This window comes from Copadichromis virginalis, linkage group LG2 (genome assembly GCF_057382275.1).
Source record: "Copadichromis virginalis isolate Kocher_CV1m ecotype Utaka linkage group LG2, C_Virginalis_male_GT1.1, whole genome shotgun sequence".
NCBI lineage: Eukaryota > Metazoa > Chordata > Actinopteri > Cichliformes > Cichlidae > Copadichromis > Copadichromis virginalis.
The window spans coordinates 23,515,392-23,539,063 of NC_140619.1; the positions used below are offsets into that span (position 1 = coordinate 23,515,392).

The 23,672-nt window shown below is 40.4% G+C and overlaps 1 long non-coding RNA gene across 1 annotated transcript; it reads right to left on the reverse strand.

Annotated features, from left to right (window-relative positions):
- Positions 1-509: 509 nt before the first annotated feature.
- On the reverse strand, positions 510-23,305 carry LOC146717319 (uncharacterized). The gene is made up of 3 exons (XR_014921892.1): positions 22,962-23,305; positions 15,123-15,159; positions 510-1,046 (listed from the first exon to the last, which is right to left on the reverse strand). It is a non-coding gene; the product is annotated as an uncharacterized LOC146717319 (long non-coding RNA).
- Between the last annotated feature and the right edge of the window lie 367 nt (positions 23,306-23,672).

The following is a 23,672-nucleotide window of genomic DNA, read 5'->3' on the forward strand; positions in this document are numbered from 1 at the left end:
GAGATCAAATAGAAGAAAATACACAACATTAAACATGTTAACAACACAAAAGCCATATTAAACGCAGACTACTTTAGACCCGGAAGTAGGATTCGTCGCGTCATCACTGAACAACCGGATAGGAAAGCAGATACAAAATAGTAAATAACTTAAACTTGGTCTAAGAATAAGTCCACAGGGTTGCAGAGAATGTGAGAAAGCTGGCCGTCAATTACCTTTATTTGTGTTTAGTGTACATTTATTGGTAGGCATATAGATTAGCCATGAAGCTAACGATTAGCAGCTAGAGCTAATTCGCTAGGTGTGGAAACCTTGTGGCGCTGTGGTGGATCTACACCTGTACCTGGCTGTTTATGTTTATTTCATTTATTGTACTGTAAGAAGTATTGGTGTTTTGAGTTTGAATCAGGCCAGACGACTCAGAGTAACGCAGTGCGCCTAATGAGCTGAGTGAGTCAAATATGTAATGATTGCAGAATATACAGTAAAGGCAGACTCACAAAGCCACACTGATTTCATATCCTTTTAATCTAAGTGTGCAACAGAAATAACAAGAAGAAAAAAAAAATCTTGACTCACAGTTACAAATCTACATGTTTCATACACCGTGCAGCTATAGGATTGCTGTTTTAAATATACTGTCGGTAAATCACGTGTTCAGCCTCAGCCACAGTGGCCTCCTGCTAAGTAAGCTTCTAAGCTTAACTCTTTTCTAAACCTCAAAAAAGACAGAAATAACATTAAATACAACATAGGAGCAGAAGCAATAGCAGTAATGCTAACTTATGATGTGGAGCAAGAGTTTTAACAGTCCCATGAGTCTTTGCTCTGCCCATGGCCAAAGCACCGTCCTCTGGTCACTACAGGATGTTAGCCGAATCTTTTTCTTTCTTCCTCTTCTTAATGAGACAAAACCGCTGACCACCTAATACCCCCCTACAGTTCAGTGATCACAACGCATTTTAAGTTTCACACATCATCTGACCTCACACTGTTTTGTCTGTACTGGATGTCTGAATATCTGCGCTTTCACTCCTGGTCCAGACCTGGGTGGATAGAAACATTGTGCCTTAGAGAAAAGTAAGAAAGAAAACACAGAGGATTATTTTTTTATATATGAGAAGAATGGAACAGAACAGAAGTTTAGGAAAGTAAAATGGCTTTGTTAGAGAAAGGTCATGGTCACAGTTAAAGTTACTGAAGATAAAAAGAATCTTTTGTTGAAGAAACAGGATATGAGCACATTTTCCTGTGGGGTGAAGCCGCACACTTTGTGCTCCCCAAAAAGCGTGACCTCCTCCTGAAAAGCTTTTGTAGTTTTAAAACAATATCACACAATATCCGCCTTTGCTACGAGAGGACAATCTTATTCACGAAACAACAAGGGGCCGCTTGTCTGTGGGAAACATAAACAGACTTTTTTTTCAAAGGTTTGAACAAGAAATTTCATTGTTTTTCTGGTGAGGACAGTGGCTGTGGATGAAAAAAAAATAGCACATCTCTTTTCAGCGGTTTACAACATGCAACAAAAAATACTTCAGAGAAAAACAGTCCTTCTGCCGCCTCTGTAGCTGATTACTTGCTTAATGCAGTTTCACACTACATCATGCTGTTCTGGTCTAGCTTGGCCCTCAGCTTCTGACAACGGAGCGAAGGCTGTAGCAGGTGAGAGAGTTCATTAGAGCAGCAAGCTGGGGTCCACAACAAGCAGCCTCTTCACATGGAATAGCAGAGCTTAGCCTCCAGCTGTGACCTCTCCCATCCAACATGCAGAGATAATACAGCAGCAACACAAACTCAAGGCAAAAAGTCTTCACATGGAGGCGCACACTTAAACCAAGGCGGAGAGTTTAACAAACGTGGAGAAGCACAACCTTGCCTTTCAGCGCTCTGCCCCCAAACTTACCACCAACCCAACCTCCGCGGTAACTCTCACTAGCTTTCAGATACATACTTTTTTTCTTCATATGAATATTTACAAAGGTCAAAGCTTCAAAAGTTTGGAAATTGTTAAAACAAATATGGAGAGTTAAGGTCAAGGTTAGGAGTGTAATGAAGGCAGAAAGCAAATTTTTGGCGCCCAGATTTTTCCACCGTGCATGCTGATGAAGTTTGCCCTCCACTAACCCTTCAAGCAGAGCTGATTGTGTAAGGCTCTCTGTTTCGTGAGCACACAAAACGCATGTGTAACAGGTGCAGGGCAGAGAAAGCCATCATACCCCAAATCTTATTCGATAAAGTATTTATTCTAGAAACGGAATAAGCGCGCACACACACACACACATATATATATACATACACACACACACACACACACATATATATACACACACACACACATATATATATATACATATATACACACACACACACACATATATATACACACACACACACACACACACACACATATACACACACACACACACACACACATATACACACACACACACACACATATATATATATATTAAAAATTAACCTAAATTGATAAGTTTTCTGACGCAACCTAGAAACAGCCTCCTGGCTGCCATCTGCTCTGCATGGGGATAACTTAGATCATTTATGTATTGTGTGCTATTTTGCCAAAAGAATGAATTGCATCAGATAAAAACATTACTCTTTAATAGGGGGGGGATTAAGCTCTAAGAAACTGTGCTTCATACTTTTGAATGAGGTTAAAAAGAAAACCAGTATAAATTTAATCTTTAACCACCAGCAGATGGTTGTTGTAAGTATATTCTCGATGTTTTGAAACAAACAAACACATGGTACTGCGGAGCCTCTAATGAACCTTGTAATTTACGAGTGAAAAGCGTGTGTCACTTTTAGAGCAATTTTTTTTCTCTAAAATGTTCTGACAGCATCCTCAGTTCTAGTGTAAAAAGTAAAAACAAATCAACAAACCCTTAAGAGCTTCTTCTCAAAGCTGGGAGGTCAACTTGCACTCACTAAGTACATAGCTTTTGGTGTTGTATAGTTCAGTGAGAACGCAAGGGTTTGTGTCCCAGTGGGACCGACGTGCTATAAATGCTTGCATTCATATTGAATTTTGGGATAAGTGTCCATTAAATGAAATGTGTGTTAGCACTTCTGTCAGATTATGCGTTTTGCCACAAACAGCTGAGCACATTTTAACCAGGCAAATGCCTTGGGTTCTTGAGTGACTCACTCATCCTTCCCTCCTGCTCTTGTTCTACTTGTCTGCCTCCACCACACGGGTAATGGATTTTGAACAAAATACTTGCCAAAACCAGTCAACCAGTCAAAATTTAAGTACATCCACCATCTCCACTGACAACAGCTGAAGCGGTGAGTGAAGTATGAAAAGATCAAGCTGGATAACATTTCTTTTAACTTATATATGTTGGAAATAAGTCACTAAAAATTCTTAGGGACTTTAACCTAAACAAAATCTGAGTGTACTTTTCCTCGTTTAACCTGTCTGTAATGTTCATACAAATAAATATATAATTTGTAACCATACATACAAATTTACTAGGACATCTACACTGTTTGGACAAAAGTACTCAAAAAACCTGAAGTCCGTGATAAAGAAGTCTGGACCAAATGCTTTTCTCCTACTAGGTTTCTGTTTATAATTCATATTATTAATTTCCGGCTCTCTTTCAAAATGTTTCATTTGTCCTGCCTACTTCACCTCGGCCCCAACTGGTTGCAGCCCCTCCTGAGCCTGGCTCTGCCAGAGGTTTGTTGTTGTTGTTGTTGTTGTTATTTGGTGCTATATAAATAAATTGAATTCAACTGATAAATTGTAATAATCTTTTTTTGGTACTCCAACAGATTGTCTTCAAAAGATGAGCTTTACTGCTGTGGTGTTGTTTTCTTATATTGTGGAGCCTCAAATTCAGCTTTTTGTTTATTACCATCTTGGTTTATTTAAACCAGATTAGAAAGAATATAAGTTTGAAGCACTTCTACATTGGTTTGAGGCTATGCCCATGTTTTATATAAAGTCTATTGAGCGAGCCAGTTGTGTGGTGAGGCCAAGAAAGTGTCTCAAATTCCCAACCTTTGGAAACTGAAAATGCATTACAGCCTAAACCACTGAAGCCAGAAGCTTAAGGTTAAAGCTCAAAATGATTTACAACAAAATGTGAAATGTCACTGTACTGTGGTTTAAAAATCCAGTTTTGTGTCAGTTAATGTTACAGAAACAACTGTCGGCCAAAAATCATGAAACAGCATTTTAACCATCCTCTTTCATAAGACAGCGATAACAAAACAAACTGAGGAGTTCAAGGGTGGTCTCTCACACTATGGACAGCTTTGCACTTGAGAAAGCAAACACTCAATGGATTATTAGTGTTCTTGTTCAGTCTTACTCATGTTATTTTTGGTTCTTGATTGTTATGAAAGTGCAGTGTGTTTCTGCTAAGTTTAGCTAGCAATGTGCCAACACATGGTCATGCTTTGTTGATATGTAAAGGTTAAATGCAGTGATGCTCCTGTATCTGCTCAGGAGAGCTTGCATTGTATCTAATCCAAAATCTTATTTTCTAAAATAAAGGTAAAATCCAAATACTTGACCAAAGATCTTTCAGGAGACAGGAACATTTTAGACACCTTGTCCCTTCCTAATAACAAGTCCTACGTTTTATGGAAAGGTGCTGGAGGCTTTGTTGGTCTCGGGATCTCGTCTCTGCTTTTTGCAGATGATATGATTCTGTCAGTTCTACCCTCCAGCTCGCACTGGGTTGGTTTTGTGCCAAGTGAAAAGCGTGGCGTGCCCACTATGGGTTGAGAAGTTGGGCTCCCAGTTCAAGGATTTTGTTCATGAGTTAAAGAAGAAGGTAGGAGGAGACTGACAGGTGGATTGGAACAGCTCCTGCAGTAATACAGAGGCTGTACTTGTCTGATATGGAGGCTGACTGTGAAAGCCAAGCTGTGGATTTAACGGTTGACCTATGTTTCTACCCTCACCAGTGGCCACATACTGTGAGCAGTGACCGAAAAAGTCCGATCTCTGCAAATGGTGGAAATTAGCTTGTTTGGAAACGTGTCTCTGACTGAGGCAGACACAGGACACTACAGAGATTATGTCTCTTAGTTAACTTGCCAACCTGGACCTGAAGAAGAAAATGGATGGACCGATGGATGGAAGCACTATTTCTGTCTAAGTCTATCAATATTTCTTACAAACCTTTTGCCAAAACTAGAAGTAGGATGTAGGACACTGAACCGTAATTAAAAGGGCTTGGTAGCGTTTAGATAACCTTGAAAACAGGCAGATAAACAAACAAAGAGCACTGAAAATTCTCCACCAAGCTCTCAGCTTGAGCAATTTCATGTAGAACATGTAAGTACAATAAGTAACAACAATAAGTAGTGAAAATACTAAATGTCATTGTTGCACATACATGCTGTGAGAAAAACAGTGGGAATGCTTTTTCCTACAAGTGTAAATATCTTACTGCAACTACTAGCCTAGCTGTGTTTGATTTATTTTTTACATAAGCAGCCAGCGTGTTACTTGAGGTTCAGTTCGAGAGGGTTAACCAATCAGGTTTTTAGATGATCAGATTTCTAGAAGGTTGGTATCTCTGTGGTTTAATTTTTGGACATGGCTGCTGTCAAAAGAAATGTAGTGATCTTGTAAAAGATTACTTAGATAATATTAAAAACTATTACAGCTATAACTGAAGTCTTGATTGTGTTGGCATATAAAGGTGAACTTCTCTGAAGGACAGAATTACCATTGCCTCCATCTTCAAGCCATCTGGGGCTGCACATTTTTATTTTAAACCCAATTGCTTTCCCCCTCGCTTAGTTTACATTCATAGTAGAATTCCACTGAAAAGCTGCAAGGAAATATATCTTTATCTCTTTTTGCAATTTTTGGACACTCCTGTCTTGTTAGATTAACCTTTATTTGAATAAACCAGCAATGGATTTGGTGTTTATGTCAGCGTGAGAGGCTCCATTGATCTGTACGTTATAAGCAGCATGTCCAGCATGCAGAAAGGAGCATAACACCCGCATTAAAAACATTACATCAAAAATATATAAATGCACACCAATGACTAACACCCACACAGGTAGAGAAAGGAAAATGCGAACTTTGGACAAAATAGCCCCAGGACAGTGCATGTTTAAAACCAAGATAGTTCCTTGTGTAAGGCCACGGTTCTATCCACTTCACCGCCATCAGAGCATAATCTGTAGATTTGTTCCCACACAGCCACCTTGAAAATTTCCAGACAAGCTTTCGACAGTGTTGCACAAAACTGAAAGAAACAGTCTGCCCTTGATGAGAAGGTGAGTGCTCATAAAGGCGGTGCGGGGTCTTTGGAGAGCAGTGCACAAATAACAGCCATGAGACGTGCTTTGTAATCGCACAACAGAAATCTTTACATTACCATAGCTTTTATTCAATTTTATTATTCCAGGGTGAAGAGGTGATGGCCTTTACTTTCTCCCCAGCATGGACAGAGGCTTATATTTTTGTCAGCACATCACAGATATCCTTTTATTTGCTATCATGGGAAGGGCACATGTCAGTACTTCTGCTATGATGCACTGATGAAAGGAACCCACAAGGTCACATATGAATTGACTCTGTGGAAATCACGCCACCTAAAGAACTGAGACTTTCTAGCAGAAGCTTCATGACAAGTAAGGTCAAACCAGCTATTGTGCACAAAAGGTAAGAGTAACTGCTAAAGGTGCAGAAGTGCAGAAAACTTTAATTTTCTACTTAGAGACTGCTGCTCAGTTTTTATCCAAGTTTTAAAACTTTGACAAATCTTCTAAAAATGAATCTGAAAGCCATACTAGCTGCTGAGTGCAGCTGCAGCTGCAGCAGTGCTTTGAGCCAAATGCTAATGTCAACATGCTCATGCATAGAGAGATGGGGGTAGCCACAGTGACATCACCCATTTGTTTGCAGCTTCCATTTGGAAGCCCGAGCTTTAGTGTTATTGTTCTCGCCAGGATTGTTTCTTGGAGCCAGAAGTGTTGAAATCTGAAATGAGGGTGAAGTTATCAGCTTAGACTAGCAAGCTTGGTTAGCAAAGAATATATGTGCAATATACAGATAGCTGCTCATCTGTGCTAAGTACTGTGCAAATAAAGTAGCCTACTAGTGTTTTTCTCATTAAAAGTGGAGTTTTATTTATATTTTTTGTCATGTCATGGTATTTGAATTGTTCTTGTTTATTTCCGTTGTCAAATGTAAATCACGATTTACAGAACCACAAGTTTTAGAACTATCATCACCTTTTAATAAAAATTGAGCACTAATAATTCCATAATTTGAATTTAAAAGCATATAATTTCAACAAAGCTGATATGATTGATCAAATGTCACATATATAAATATCAGGTAAATATGTATCTTTTTGCACTATAGATTACAAGTTTTATAGATTTCAAGTAATGACAGCACTATATTTAAAATATACCTGAAGTCTACTGTAACATGTCAACTCACCAGCCACATTATTATGTACACTGGTTCATCTGCTCATGCAAATATCCAATCATCCAATCACATGGCAGTATCTCAGTGTATTTAGGCATGTAGACAAGGTTAAGACTGTGTGCTGAAGCTCAAACTGAGCATCAGAATAGGAAAAACTGAGATTTAAGTGACTTTGAACATGACGTGGTTGTTGGTGTTAGACAAGCTGGTCTGAATATTTCAGAAACTGCTGATCTACAGGGGTTTTCACTTACAACCATCTCTGTGGTTTACAGAGAATGGTCAGTGAAACGGAAAATATCCAATAAGCGGCAGTTCTCTGGGCAAAAATACAATTTTAATACAAGAGGTTAGAGAAGAATGCCCAGATTGCTTTGAGCTGATAGGAAGCAACAGTAATTCAAATGGTCACTCATTACAAGCAAAGTATCCAAAAAAGCTGACTGCACAACACACAGATGGGTTCCAGCACCAGACGATCACGCCGGGTGTCAGCTAAGAACATGAAACTGAGACCGAGTTTGAAAGGGCTCCCCAAAATCAAAGACTGGAAAATTCTTGCCTGGTCTAATGAGTCTCAATATCTGCTATGACATTTGGATGGCAGGGAAATGCCACAGCCTGGGGATTACTGCCCACCATGTCCATCTTGTTATGACCAGTATAACCATTACCTAATAGATGCTTACAGCAGGATAACACGCCATGTCACACAGCTCAAATCATCTCAAACTGATTTCTTCAACATGCCAGTCAGAACACTGCCAGTGTAGTCAAACGGCCTTCGCAGTCACCAGATCTCAATCCAATAGAGTGCCTTTGGGATGCTGTGGAACAGGATCTGACAAATCTGCAGCAACTGTGTCATGTCATTATGGCCCAAAATCTCAACAAAATCTCTTTTTGAATCTGTGCCATGAAGAATTAAGGCAGTTCTGACAGCAAAAGACTGTCCAATCCGGTAATAACATGTCAGGTGAGTGTGTATTATTGCTTAAGGATGAAGGTCTTCTGGCATTAGAGGACAAATGCAACCATCTATGAGTGCATATGTGAATGAATCAATTAATGAGCATTTTAGCAGACTATTTTATGGGGCCACAAAGTGCTTAAAAATCATAGCACTGCATTTGTAATACAGAGTGTAAGCTATATTTAGCAGTCATTTAACATTATGCAAGTATGTGGCTATTTGAGATATAAGGGCGCACATTTGTTATCGCTTGTAAGGCGGAGCTTTTTCTCTCATGATACTTTCCTGAAAATGTGACAAGAGCGCCCTTCATCACTAATATTCCTCGCTTCTCCAAACTATATTCCTGTGTGATGATAGCTTCGCAGGTTGTCATTAAAAGCAGTAAAGGTAGTGGCGTGTTACATTAGCACTGGAACAGTTGTAGGTCTTGCTCAACAGCCCTTCTCTTCATTAAAAGTTGGTTAATTGACGGTGAACTCTATCTACTTGTGAAGGAGTAATGAGCTAGGAGGGAAGGTCAGGTTCAGTGAATCAGCACTGATTTCACTAATTAATATAAAGGAAAATCCAAGTAGACTATAAAGAATGAGGAAAAAATAGCCTCATAACGTGCTCGTCTCCAAGTTTATTGCGCTGTATTAGTCCTCGCTGTAATCATACAATCGTACAAAGGGGAAAACACATGAGTTTCAGTGAGTTGGTAGTAGCACCAGCTCTGTGTCTTCCTTTTATCCTCTCATCTTCTGTCCATTTGACTGATCGTGTGCATATATGTGACTGCCTGTCCCTCCACCCTGCGGTGAGCGTGTTAGCCTGTTTAAGTGAACACTTTATCATCCTCTTCTCTGTCAGGGTCTGCTCTTCCACTCGCTTTGTTTCTCTGCTTCTGTGCTTTGCCTTTTTCATCTTCTCCTTTTTTTTTTTTTTTTTTAAATGCTGGCCAGTCTCCATGCTTCTGTTCTACAGCTCTCCCTCCTCTTTCCTATCTCTGCATTATCTTCTCCATCTCTCCAGCTGTCCCTTTCAGTTCCTCTCCCCCTGCCCTCCCATCTGCTGATCATGCCCTGATTATTCTGCAGAGGGAGGCTCTTCCCCGTCAAACCGTCCTTCTCCCCGGATGTTCCCCACTCTGTCCCCTATCCATCAAGACTTTCTCCACACACAGTCGCTCCATCTGTCAGCCCCCCTCGGAATATTCTTTCCATTTCTTCAACCTTACTTCCCAACTTTCATTCATCGCCTTCTTCCCGCATCAGTATATTCATAAAACTATTTCTTCATCATTCGGATCCGTCCGTCCATTCACACAGCTAACTACACTTCTTCTGTTCCTCCTAACCAGTCTGCACCCTGCAGCAGTCAGATCAAAATGTAGAGAGACAGAGCATGAGCCAAGATAAGCTCTCCCTGCAGGTCACTGTCTATGTACCAGCTGATAGGAATCAATCTGCACCGCGGGACACTACTCCTTTTGTTGTGTTTCTCCTCTCTGTTACAGGCCCTGTACTTTTATGTCTCTTTCTCTTTAATCCTCCCCATTTTTCTGAAGCAGTGCCAAAAATCATTAAAGTGCGATACCTTCAATCCTTTCTTCCTCCTCACTGTCATTACAGAATTTGAATTGTATTTTGTTCTGCTTTTTGATTTAGTTTATACCGGTGGGTGTTCGCCACATAGCGTCTGTAATGCGGTGCAATCTGTCATTTAGGGTTTCTTTCATCTGCCACTTCAGAGGTATTCCTGTGGTTTATTGTACAAGATAAATGACTATAGGTTCTTTAGTTTGGTAGATTGAGGGGTCAGGATGGAAGCCTACTAAAGCTAATACTTGCTATTAGCCACAGATGTAACACACAGAGGAGACCAAAAGAGTTTGCATCAGCTCGGAACTGAATAGGCAAAGTCGGAACAGGGTTATCCCGTCCGGAATAAGTGCTATCAACATCAGCCTAAAAAGCCCCGGCAGTGCATGGGCCAGAGTAAGATTGGCAGAAGGTAAGTCATACTTTCAGCAGTTGTTTTCAAACAGTTGTTAGAATTTGAGTTTATTTTTTGCTTATTTAGTTCAAATTAAGTTTTACTAGAAAGGGAAGCATGCAGTGCAAAATCTGAAATTCGCAATTATCCTGAAATAAACAGCAATTACAAAGATAAAGAGTCATTAAGCCTTAAAAATGTAAGGCTTAATGACTCCCATTTCAGCATTTCATTTCTGTTCCTCAGCTGGGAAATACTGAGCAAAACACCTTGAATTTCAGCTGTTATGTGCTGGAAAATCTATAACAACGTGGGGCAAAAAGTAGTTAGGTAAGTTTCTTATTGTTCACCCATATTATTCGTAAATGGCCTGTATTTGTATAGCGCTTTACTTAGTCCATATGGACCCCAAAGCGCTTTACTCTACATTCAGTCATCCACCCATTCACACACACACACACACATTCACACACTGGTGATGGCAAGCTACATTGTAGCCACAGCCACCCTGGGGCGCACTGACAGAGGCGAGGCTGCCGGACACTGGCGCCACCGGGCCCTCTGACCACCACCAGTACGCAACGGGTGAAGTGTCTTGCCCAAGGACACAACGGCCGAGACTGTCGGAGCCGGGGCTTGAACCAGCAACCTTCCGATTACAAGACAAACTGCCAACTCTTGAGCCACGATGAAACCGTAAGATGTATATTTTGGAAATAGCTTGGGATTTTGGATTATTATGGATAAACTAAAGAAAATTGCCAATTTTTAATTTAATTTTTAATGTTTTATGGTTAAATTAGTGTTTTTCCACTTTTGTTTAATTTCTGCACACCACAGCTTTATTACACTGTAATAACTATCTAGTGCTATTTGAGTCCACCACCAGGTCCATATGTATAAAAATGGGCCATTACTTATTTACACTATTAATTAACACCCCTCCCCCAACCATAAAAAACAGTTTTTATTTAAAAATTTTTTTTTAAAACAATCAGATTTTTTCTTTAGCTCAAGTGGTTTAAATGCCTCCAAACATCTTCATTCAAGTTCATTTACTTATAGAAGTTATAAAAAATTCAACCGATTTGACATTTTTTATTACTGCTGCACAGCCTTACTTATAATATTTGGCACCAATTTTTTTTTCTATTTACATATTTTTTTTAAGTCTTTGAAATAATTCCCTGAATTACCTGTCCCCCATTACTCTTATGGAAATCCTTTTGAGACTTGTTATGATTAATTTAAAAAGTAATAATAGCGAAAAAGATGTTTCCTCCTATTTCATATTTCATCATCCAGGCATAAGGACCACATCATGGAGTCCTTATGGCTGGAGGAAAAGTTTTGTAGTGCTGGAACACTTTCCATCTCATGTGGTACAAGCAATGTAAAATAAAAGATTTTTATTTCATTTAAGTTTATATGTTATTTTATTACACACAGGCACCAATGTGTAAAAATGTAAAAGTCTGCTTAAATTGAAAGTAATAGTACAAGTAAGGTGGTCCTGTTGCAAGAAATTATTAAAAGTCTTATTAAAAGCAAGGATTATAAATTAAATCCCTAAAATCGTTAGTACTGCTTAATGTGACTTATTATTATGGTTATTGTTTTCATTTAATAGGTGTTAGAGATTTTTAAACCTTCGCAGGATTATGATTTTCTTAAACAGGGTGAAATAAGAATGATTGGGAATGAGGTTGAAGAAGGGGTGTTTCATCTAATGAATGTAAATTAAAACTTTTTTTGCTAAGCCCTAGCTGTGAAATCAAGTCAAAATTGCATGTTCCCACTGGTTTATTATAGCGTGAGGCAAGCTTTCACTGGTGTGAGGTCAGCCCCATCCTGTTAACTGTTGTTTTTTCTTTGTTTTGCTTTCAAAAAATTAACTAAATTAAAGAAATCAGTATTGTATGTAGCTTTGTGGTTAAATAAAGGTAATAAATTAACAAAATTTCATAATAAATAAATTCAATAAAAGAATTCAACAAATTCTACTTCAAAAAAGATTATCAAGGAGGTTGGCGTGATACTTGTTTATTAACACCCTCTTAAAATATATTTGCAAAGTAAAGACGGGGACATTTTAGCTCTTAGAAAATGCAAATGTGTAAGTGACTGTACATTCAAAACACTTATTATTAGATATTGTCTCGTAACAGGAGGGACATTTAGGGACACGTCATGCGAGGAGACAAAATTGTTTTAGCGTGATATCTCAGTTTGAGGAATATATTTTCTGATAATTTAACAAGTTCTCCATCAGAGAGAATCATAGAAAATTTGACAATGGTGCTATCATGAAATGGCACCAAATAGAAGGCATAGCATGGCCCAAGTGTACAGCAATCAATGGATGCTCGCTCAGCTTTTGTACTGTCTTGCAGCGTGTACTACTTTGCAACTAGAGACTCTTACTCTTTAAACCTGTGACACAGTTAGAAGAAACGCTTTGTGTCATTTCAATTTGCAAATCAGACTAATGTGGAGGATTTCAGCAGTACAAGGGACGTGTATAAAGCCTGACTACCAGCAAGGACTTTCTGCTGTAACATTTTCCTATATTTATTAACACAGCATAATTATGTTTGATTGGCATTTCAAGCTTATTCAGCTTCATTTTCAGAATCTGAAAGTCAGTTGATTGGACCATCTATTTTTTTTTCTTTTTCCAAAATAAAAAACAGTTAGATTAATGTAGTTTTTATGCATCTTTTCATACACGTGTCTTAGATTAGTGTTCTCGGATCTAATTGGATTGCAAGCACAAAAGCGAAATCAGTCATGAAGGACAAAGTTTGAAATACTAAATGCCAAAGTAAATACAAAAAAAGCAATCTACGCTTGCCAAGAGTTGCGAGAATAAGTTTACTGAAGTTAATTAAAAGCTCACAGCCTTACTTAAGTTTGTTTCCTTGATCTTTTGCTATGGTCTTCACCACCTCCTGAGAGAAATATCCAACTCTTTAGGAGCTAAAAGTGAAATCCACAACATGTCAGACTAAGTTGCTTTGCGTACCTGCTGTTTGAGGTTTTTTATCTGAACGTTTTGCCTTAAATGAGGTTGCTCGGGTGGACTAGAGCAAACATTAAAGTTATGCGACATAGAACTAAAACCATGAGCTAAGTTATTCATGATTCATCACTATGAATAGGACCCTTTTTTTTTTTAAACTGGACAGTCAAAAGCTGAATTAATTTGTGTTACTTCAAAGACATTAATTTAATTTTTTTTAAAAAGTTGAACTCTCAGTGAATGAATAGATAGAAACAGATTTTAGATGCTGGAAAGTTGGGTGACTTTATGTCCAATCTTCTATGGACATGTTGGATTAACTGTGACTAACCTCAGTGGAGGATCCCCCCCCCCACTAGAGGAAGGTCAGTGTAGAGGTGGATGGGAGTGGACCACACACACCTCCTGCCACGGAGAGATTTATCAAGCCAGCTTTGCTCCCCGAAACACATGGTTAATTTAGCAGCCATTACAGGTGACATTTTGATGAATAGAGAAGGCTGTTCACGCATACATAGGCCATAGGCATAAACACACACAAACACACGCACGCAGACGTGCTCATAGAAAGAATAATGGTCATTTTACTGCAGTCTGCAGGAGGACGGGAGATAAAAGTTAGTGTTGGGAGAATGATGTGTCAGGATGGTTTCATTAACTCAGAGATAGAAGACTCCTGTCTGAGGCATCAGCGATCATTCTAGGGGAAGAAATTATTCTTCACGGCTGGAGATGGACATGTGCACTAACATAGTGACAAACTACTCAGTTACTCACAGTTAATCCCAGCTGCTTACAGACCCAGATAATCCTGTCTGTGTAATTAGCACTCCTGCTAATCAGGATTTAGCTGAAATGCTAAAATGTACCTGTGTGCGCAGCCCGAGAGAAAAGTTGCACGCAGCCAGGAGACAAGAGGCCATTTATCATCATTTTCATCCCTTTAAACTGATATCTATTGATTTGTCGGCGCTGCCCTTCACTGCTTTGAGTAGGAGGTTCCACACATACCACAAACATTTGATCACTGTCAAACATGTGTTGGCTGGGGCTGTGACAAACACACACTAAGCTGCTCCACAAAGAGCTGTCTATTCAAACCAACAGATGATATAGAGTTGTTCTACCCACACATGCAGGATGCAGTCTGCCTACGGTTGAACAGCAGCCCAGAGCCAGGAGCGGATAGAAAATGTCCTTTATGAAGCAGCGACTCTGCTCGGGCTTCTATGTCTTGGCGGCGATTTGGCAGGGAGCAGAACAGACGTGCAGACAGACAATAGAGAAGTCGCTATGGAGATCAGCCTGCACCGCTACACGGCCACCGCTTCTTTTTTTTCCTCCCCATGTCCCGGTGCCTGCAGGGACACTGTATAACCCTTTAAAATACAGTTTCAAACCCCAGACAAATAAATTTCCTTCGCTTTGTTGAATATCAAACCTCTCCCAAGGACTAGCGTCAGATTCAGAAAAGATTATTTTGGGAAAATGAAATGAGAGACTCAAGAGTATGTAGCACTGAAGCATAACTCTTAATAATAATGATAATAAAAAGCCAATACTTTGTCAGTCTGTATCATCGCAGTAACAATCAGATCAGATCAAACAATCACATCAGATGCAAACTTGATTTGATTATGGTCTTTTCACCACTGTGGGTATTTTTCCTCTACGGGAGCCGGGGAGTAGAGTGGTGTCATTACCTTCGGCTCTGATCACGATGCATCCTGAAGGTCAGACCTGATGAATTGGAGAGACAGCACTGTTATAGAGAACAGCCATTATCCATGATAGTGAAAGAGATTATTCACTCTCCTGAGAGAGGAGAGGAAAGGAAATACTGAGCAGAGTAGATAAAGATTAAAGGACGAGAAATCAAAAGGAAAGGAAAGGAAGGAAGGAAAGGATCCACATTCAGAGGGCTCAGACAAACACCTCAGTGAGGAGTCACTGTGAAATGCTGATAGCTGATGGGTGACAAAACTCCCCTACCCACTTAAAGCTGACACCTCGGTGCAACTGTTTCTTTCCACAGCATGCAGTCAGGGATGATATCATTGTACCTGAGAGAAGCTCGAATACTCCCAGCCCAGTTAGAGCTGACACCAGGAAACAGTCTCCCTCCTGCGCTCCCCTCTGTTTCAACTCAACATTTTCTCTCAGCGGAGATGTCCTCTGACAGAATTCAGCACTGTAACCACTACACAAGGCTGTTAGCTGAAGATATCCCCTCAGGCTGGAGTTTAAGGGCAGAAACGCCTGCTGGTTCGACTGAATTAAAATAATGTGGATTCCTAACCTCATCGCCGAATAATTTGCAAGCAATCTAAAAACACGAGGACATTCTTTTTACCCCGTAACCCCTTGAATTATGTTTAAAACTGAGGCAAGAAATATGCAGCTTGTAATCTATGGGATATCCCATCCAAATAGGGGACTTCTTGAACCCTAAGCCTATCTTCTAGTCTGTCTCTGCTTCTCTCTGCAGGCTGTGGTGATGAAGTGCTTTGTGCCTGCAGTAGTCCAGCGGTGTGCCATGCATGTTAAAAAGCCAGTGATGGCCGGGGGAAGCCTGGGGAAGGCTGTGCAACCAGCAAAGCTGTTGCATTCTATTCTAAAAGGCGGATGCAAATGGGCTCGGTCTGGTACGTAAACATACAGCCACATGCATGAAATGACACGAATAAACAAAGCCGTGTGTCTGGTTTTATCTACAGATACAAACGTAATGGCGATGCATGAGCACAGCTGCAGATGGGCGCGTTCACTCACACAAACACCAGTGTGAGTCTGCATATTGTACATCAGTCAACCCCATTATCATCTGCAGGAGATGAATACTGACAAGAGCAAGATGCTAAGAGAAAACAGCCTGTTTTTCTTCTTCTACGTCCTCCACGTTCACACAGCTATTACATTCATAAGACATGATTATACAACTAACTACAGGGAACCTTTTCAGTTATGGAGATATTTGAGTTTTGGAAATAAAAGGAACATTTAAAAAGCTGCCAAATTCATCTTGAATCTAAATTGCAAGAAAATAGTTCATTTAATGCCACAAAAAGATTTGAAGAAAGTTCCTACTGCATGCACACACGCGTGCGTATATGTGTGTTGTGCGTGCATGTGTTCGTGTGTGTCTGTATACACCTGAATCTGAAAGCTCTGAGGACTAAATTAGAGAAAGAGTAGGTGCTCTGTTTCTGAAGAGAGGAAGGCTAGACCACTTCATGGGTCACACCTCTAGACTCCATCAGCACTCCGGGCCTCATTGAGAAGAAGATCTCTGGGGTGCAGGGCGGAGAGGATGACCCGAGGTTGGCCTGGGGAAGTCATGCTCAGAGAGGCAGACATCACTGCACAGGTCAACTGTGCTTCTCAAGGGGGTGATTAAAAAGTTAGAGGTGTGATTTTCTGCTGTTGCTGCAAAATACAGCACAGTACCCGAGGCAAAAATGTATTCGGTTTTTCTCCTGTGAGTATTTTACATTTTGGCATTTAAATGACTGTAATATTAACATAAAATTAATCATAATGTGAAATTATCTGAAGTTGACTTGACTTCCGCCTACCTTAAAACTGCTACAGAATACCAAGACAATACATTTACATTTTCTCCACATGGTCCACCTTCTTGGTTTTATCTCTGGGATATTATCAGTTTAAGACAGTGAGACTGAAACTCAAAGTCTCTGCTTGTGACTCATCATCGCCAGCTGTACAGTGCTGAATACATTCTGGTTAGATGAAGAATAGTGTTTTCCCTATAGCTTTTCTATATCAAACAAGTTATCTCAGCAGGATTTACTGACTAGTGACTAATATTGTGTTATATTGTCAAAGGAGCTTGCAAAGAAAAGCGTCTGGACTTCTTTAAGTTGCTTGAAGACGTTTCACCTCTCATCCGAGAAGCTTCTTCAGTTCTAAGGTCAAATGGTGGAGAGTCCCAGATATAAACCTAGTGGGAGTGACCCCCCACAGAGGGACAAAAGGACCCCCTGATGATCCTCTAATCGCCTGAGCCAAGGTGGGAAACTGGGCGTGGATCCCAATCAGCCAGAGTTTCGGGTGTGTTCATTGTGAAACCTGGCCCCACCTTATCATGCGAATTCCTGAGGTCAGATGGCCCAGGATGTGAGTGGGTGTTAAGGCGTCTGGGAAGGGATCTCAAAACTGGATTATAGATGGCAGAGAGTTGGTGTCGTAAACCCCCGCCTCTGTTCAAAGATGGTCGCTCACAGTGGACATAGATGGCTTCTTTTGTCCCTCTGTGGGGGGTCACTCCCACTAGGTTTATATCTGGGACTCTCCACCATTTGACCTTAGAACTGAAGAAGCTTCTTGGATGAGAGGTGAAACGTCTTCAAGCAACTTAAAGAAGTCCAGACGCTTTTCTTTGCAAGCTCCTTTGACTACGATGACCTGGATGACTGAGAACCTTCACAGACATATTGTGTTATATTGCTACCCTGTGCCGAGAATTGGCTCAAGGTTGGTGAGAAGAAGGGAGTCACTTACTTTGATCCACTAGAAATAATTTACTGCAAATAAACTAACAAAATGCAAACATCAAAGAGGGCTGATGCCAGGTGGAGTGGAGCTAAATGAATTGAAGCTGCTAAAGTTCCAGCAACTAAACAAAAAACTGGAATTGAAGTCTGAGCACGAGCCAAATTAGCATAGCCAAAGGCTCCTCCAAACAAAGGCTCTCTGACAAGCCCAAACTTCCCAAGACACCAACAGTTAACCAAGCAACGAAAAAGCTTAAACCAACTCAAAGCACAATTAGTGGTGTACACCAAAACTACCAGGCCAAGCTTCTAAGTTACAGATATCACAACACCATTTAACATTAAGGTCACTTAATCTTCATAGACTTATTAGTTATACCATACTGAGCCATGTTAACCAAATATCATAAGCATTTTGGATACACAGTGGTCCCTCGCTATAACGCAGTTCTGTGTTCTGCATCCTGATTGGCTGTAAACCACTTTCAATCAATCTCCTCCGTGCCATGTCTCCTGTACAGTACAGAATGTGTTCACCTTGTCAAATATACATAAATCTTTGATCGCTAGCGGTTTGATGCTGAAGTGCTGTACTGTATATTTGTAAGTTTCTCCCCAATAAACACAACAATGTCGATGAAACATTTTGCACCGCCAAAAGCACCCAAAAAGGCAGAGGAAGATGCTAACCATCGCACAAAAAGTTGGACATCTGGACATGCTAAAAGAAGGTAGAAGTTACCGTATTTTTTGGATTATACCCTTATATTATATTATACCCTGAAAACAGGGTTTCATTCTATAATACTGGACTTGTTTTTCTATGAAGGTTTGAACTTTGAAAACGTTCATGCCTGTCTGAAAACAGTGTATAAAGTGTGTAGTGAGGGGTTCTACAGCCTTAAAACATCTATCTAAAAAATAAAGTTTCCCCTATTGTGGGTTATTTGTAGAATGTAACTCCCGCGATAAACAAGGGACCACTTTATTGGCCATATATTTTGTCTTTAAATTATACGGCAAACCCAGAAACACATGTACCAGAACAAATGCAGTGTTGCAGTAACAGCCAGAAATTCCAAGCTCCCTAGTTCTTGCCAGTGCATTCAAAATTAATCTCAACCCTAGTCTTTGGACAGATGCGTGTGCTGGGTACTTACGCACTGATTCCACTGGCACCAAAAACTGGGAACCATCTGTAAACCAGGGAAATGCTCCCAAGACATTGTCTTCAGCCACAAACTTGCCTATATATGATCAACCACTAAAGAGATGCATGGCTCATGGAAGTTGAAATATGGCTATATTTAACCCAAAACAACATGTAAAATCTTAAAATTTAATTCTTTGGTTTGAAAGCCAAACAAAATAGCGACTGGTGCTGCCTTCCTCCAACACTAACAAAAATTAACTCAACTAAAGTTATTAAAATACCCAGTACAAACAAAACAACATCTTTTGCAGAGCTCTCAAGCATCTTTGTCACAATGGTGAATTCCAAAATTTAATTCCTTGATTTTTTTTTTTTTTTTTTTTAATATCCTGGATGAGCCCCTATTTGTCACGAACTAGCTCAAAGGTGGAAGTCCACATAAGAAGGTAACTCAAATAAATAGAATTTATTGTAAACTATCAAAATGCAAACATCAAAGAGGGTTGTTGCCAGGAACATTTCTATACTCTGAAATGTTTCTATATATCTACATGGACAGGGCATACTGGTATTCCTCAGACTTCCTCAGATATTTTATGGAAAAATGTGTCATGTCCCTCGATAAGTAAATCTAATAGTTTCTTTGCTTTGTGAGTTGCGTTTGGTTCTCTTTCTCTATAGGGCCTCTGTATAAATGTGAGCCAATGCAGAAAAATTTCCAACAGGTTCACAAACTTTTTCCTGCAACTATACGCTGATTATGCGTTAGTTAATCCTATTAATCCTGGTTACATTAAAAGTTAACCACCTTTGCTTCCAGCTTGAAATTGGAATAATAAACCACTGAAAGGTCCCTTCAAATTATTTGTGGTACACTGAATAAATAATATTAATCCAGTAATACAACTTACCCCTCTGAAACATTCATATATGCCATTGCAACTCGATATGGTTTACCATTATGCATTTAAATTGCACTGGCAAAATTGCCTCAGTCATTACAGCACCTTTGTAGGCAAAACTCGTACCTGTCTTTGTCTTGATGTTGGAACTACTGCTGCTTCGCTGACATGCTGGACTTGCTACACAGAAGTGTTTCAGGCATGTTTTTTAAGTAGTCCGTCTCAGATATTCAATCCAGCTGTCGCAGAGGCTTGCTTTTTACCTGTGATATATGCATGAGTGGAAGCGTAGCCTTTGAATTTCAAGTCTATTTTCCTGCATTTTACACAGTGCACAGTAATTGTGTGCCAGGCTCTGAGTGCTTCCAAAACACAGGTGACCTAAAACTCAATGCACTGCCTGAGCGCCTCTTGTGTAGACCCACATAGAGCACCAAAGCTGCTGCGGTTTTTCTGCTAAGCCCTGAGGGTTAGATTTGGGCATTTAGATTTATTTTTAACCATAAGCATATCTAGTCTTAGAATTGACTCTCCCTTGAATATAATTATTTTGACAGTAGTGGCAGGATCACCTTCTGGTTAAGGAACACCATAAATATTTTTAGAGAATAGGAAGAGAATGCAAGGCAGAGAATGTGGGGTGTGCATGTCAAGGTATCCATACCTCCTGCAGAGATTCTGCAAAAGCTGTCTGACTGCCCCTACTAGAAGGTGACACGGTTAGAGGTGAACAGCACCTACAGTGGGGCAAAAAAGTATTTAGTCAGCCACTGATTGTGCAAGTTCCCCCACTTAAAATGATGACAGAGGTCAGTAATTTGCACCAGAGGTACACTTCAACTGTGAGAGACAGAATGTGAAAAAAAAATCCATGAATTCACATGGTAGGATTTGTAAAGAATTTATTCGTAAATCAGGGTGGAAAATAAGTATTTGGTCACCTCAAACAAGGAAAATCTCTGGCTCTCACAGACCTGTAACGTCTTCTGTAAGAAGCTTTTCTGTCCCCCCACTCGTTACCTGTATGAATGGCACCTGTTTGAACTCATCATCTGTATAAAAGACACCTGTCCACAGCCTCAAACAGTCAGACTCCAAACTCCGCCATGGCCAAGACCAAAGAGCTTTCGAAGGACACCAGGAAAAGTATTGTAGACCTGCACCAGACTGGGAAGAGTGAATCTACAATAGGCAAGCAGCTTGGTGTGAAAAAATCAACTGTGGGAGCAATCATCAGAAAATGGAAGACATACAAGACCACTGATAATCTCCCTCGATCTGGGGCTCCACGCAAGATCTCATCCCGTGGGGTCAAAATGATCATGAGAACGGTGAGCAAAGATCCCAGAACCACACGGGGGGACCTGGTGAATGACCTGCAGAGAGCTGGGACCAAAGTAACAAAGGTCACCATCAGTAACACACTACAACGGCAGGGAATCAAATCCCGCAGTGCCAGACGTGTTCCGCTGCTGAAGCCAGTGCATGTCCAGGCCCGTCTGAAGTTTGCCAGAGAGCACATGGATGATACAGCAGAGGATTGGGAGAATGTCATGTGGTCAGATGAAACCAAAGTAGAACTTTTTGGTATAAACTCAACTCGTCGTGTTTGGAGGAAGAAGAATACTGACTTGCATCCCAAGAACACCATACCTACTGTGCATGGGGGTGGAAACATCATGCTATGGGGCTGTTTTTCTGCCAAGGGGACAGGACGACTGATCCGTGTTAAGGACAGAATGAATGGGGCCATGTATCGTGAGATTTTGAGCCAAAACCTCCTTCCATCAGTGAGAACTTTGAAGATGAAACGAGGCTGGGTCTTCCAACATGACAATGATCCAAAACACACCGCCCGGGCAACAAAGGAGTGGCTCCGTAAGAAGCATTTGAAAGTCCTGGAGTGGCCTAGCCAGTCTCCAGACCTCAACCCCATAGAAAACCTGTGGCGGGAGTTGAAAGTCCGTGTTGCTCGGCGACAGCCCCAAAACATCACTGCTCTCGAGAAGATCTGCATGGAGGAATGGGCCAAAATACCAGCTACTGTGTGTGCAAACCTGGTAGAGACCTATAGTAAACGTTTGACCTCTGTTATTGCCAACAAAGGTTATGTTACAAAGTATTGAGTTGTATTTTTGTTATTGACCAAATACTTATTTTCCACCCTGATTTACGAATAAATTCTTTACAAATCCTACCATGTGGATTCATGGATTTTTTTTTCACATTCTGTCTCTCACAGTTGAAGTGTACCTCTGGTGCAAATTACTGACCTCTGTCATCATTTTAGGTGGGGGAACTTGCACAATCGGTGGCTGACTAAATACTTTTTTTGCCCCACTGTATACACTATGTTGAATAGTTCCTATCTTCCAGCCATCTAACTTAGCAAATATTCCAAGCAATAGCAACTGAAAGAAATGTACTTTTAGCTAACAGTGTTCTTTTACACAGAAAAGTGCACTGATTGAGAGATCTAATATTACACTGAGTTATCATGTTCTAAAGGCAGATTTAATCCTTAGGAGAACATCTGCTATGGTACAAAAAAGCCTTGGGCAGCTGTTGATAAACTATAAGCTGTCAATCATGTCTTATGCCCCCCCCTTTACATCCCTGAGGGACACAGAGAAAGGGGGGGAAAGACAGAGTTAATCAAAGGAGTAGTTTTCCAATTAAGTGACAGCGAAAGTTACAGGATTGTATCTTGAATCCATTTGGCTTACTTCATGCCTAAGATGAGAGCTCTAAATAGACTCTGTTGATTCTCAGGTTTAGTGATTAAGCTTGTCATGGCATATAAGAGTTCCACAGAGTGCTGTTTTTACACCGCATTGTCTTGATCCTGTGTGGCTTTATGCCATCCCAGGGAAAGCTTTTAGAAGCACAATCACTGCTGTGTTTGAAAAATGTCACCCCGCGTCATGTGTGTTGAGATTAAATTCAAATGTTTTCTGATGCTCATCAGCTTACCCTATGAATTATTCCAAGAAGCTCCTTTCCCGCTAAAGCAATTTGTTCTGATGGGACTGTAGGTCATCCACGTGGATCCGGAGTGTGGCCTTAGTGTACGATTACATGTTTAGCTCCAATATTGATGTAATCCACAATGGGTATTACCCTCTAGCAGATATGCATCGGGGGACTTCAAATCTGCACCCAATCTCTCCCTATCTTGCCCCTGCAGCTTTTTCCATCAAACGGCAGCGATTTGGCGCACTTCTCCTGATGGGGTGCTCCTCTATTCTCCTGCGGCTGTTGGACGGCTGACCCTCAATCCAAGGCGCCTCTTCGAACACGTCTGAATGTTTTATTCATGACACCTGTAGAACACAGTAAACTGCTAAACCGCAACCAAAACAAAACGCCTCAGTTACCTCAGGAGAACCACTTTCCCTGTTGAAATAAGACACTTCATGTCTCTGTTGCAGGGGTGTTTAGATGCTCATACTATGAAACAACCACACTGGGACAACTGAATCCATTTCACCGGTTGCAAAAAGATATGCTTATGCACATCAACCCCTCTGTTTGACTAAAAATATATTCTTATTTCTTGGAGGATGTCAAGCAAGGATAATTACACCACTGACACGTCCCCAAAAATAGCCATGCTAGTCTGTTGTTTCTAAGCAACTCATTGTATTTAAATCTATTTCTCTTTTTTTTGTTCATTTGCTGTCT